At 45.8% G+C, this 323-nt stretch overlaps 1 protein-coding gene across 1 annotated transcript in view; it reads left to right on the top strand.

The window, feature by feature from the left end:
* LOC128247297 (nucleolar pre-ribosomal-associated protein 1-like) overlaps positions 1-323 on the top strand; it is a 20,832-nt gene that overhangs the window by 14,314 nt on the left and 6,195 nt on the right. The window lies entirely within an intron of this gene.

A 323-nucleotide genomic window follows, 5' to 3' on the forward strand; every position in this document is an offset into this window, starting at 1 on the left:
GACTCCTTTTGGTCACGAATGACCATGGTCTTGCATCTAAAAAAGTTCCCCTGAGCAAGGTTGTTTGTGGAAGATACCAAGCTGTATTGGCCTTTGCCTTTCCATTGGACAGCATTGGTGATATGAAGAGGGGAGACTGGTATGCTTAGGCGATGCTAGTCTTCCACAAACAACCTTGCTCAGGCTAGTGCCTTGAAGGGGAACTTTTTTAGATGCAAGACCATGGTCATTCGTGACCAAAAGGAGTCTTTACCCATTACCATATATGTATCATCATCATCAGCACCGTTTAACCTCTACCTTCCATGCTGGCATGGGTTGGG

The sequence above is a fragment of the Octopus bimaculoides genome, chromosome 3, assembly GCF_001194135.2.
Source record: "Octopus bimaculoides isolate UCB-OBI-ISO-001 chromosome 3, ASM119413v2, whole genome shotgun sequence".
NCBI classification, from domain to species: domain Eukaryota; kingdom Metazoa; phylum Mollusca; class Cephalopoda; order Octopoda; family Octopodidae; genus Octopus; species Octopus bimaculoides.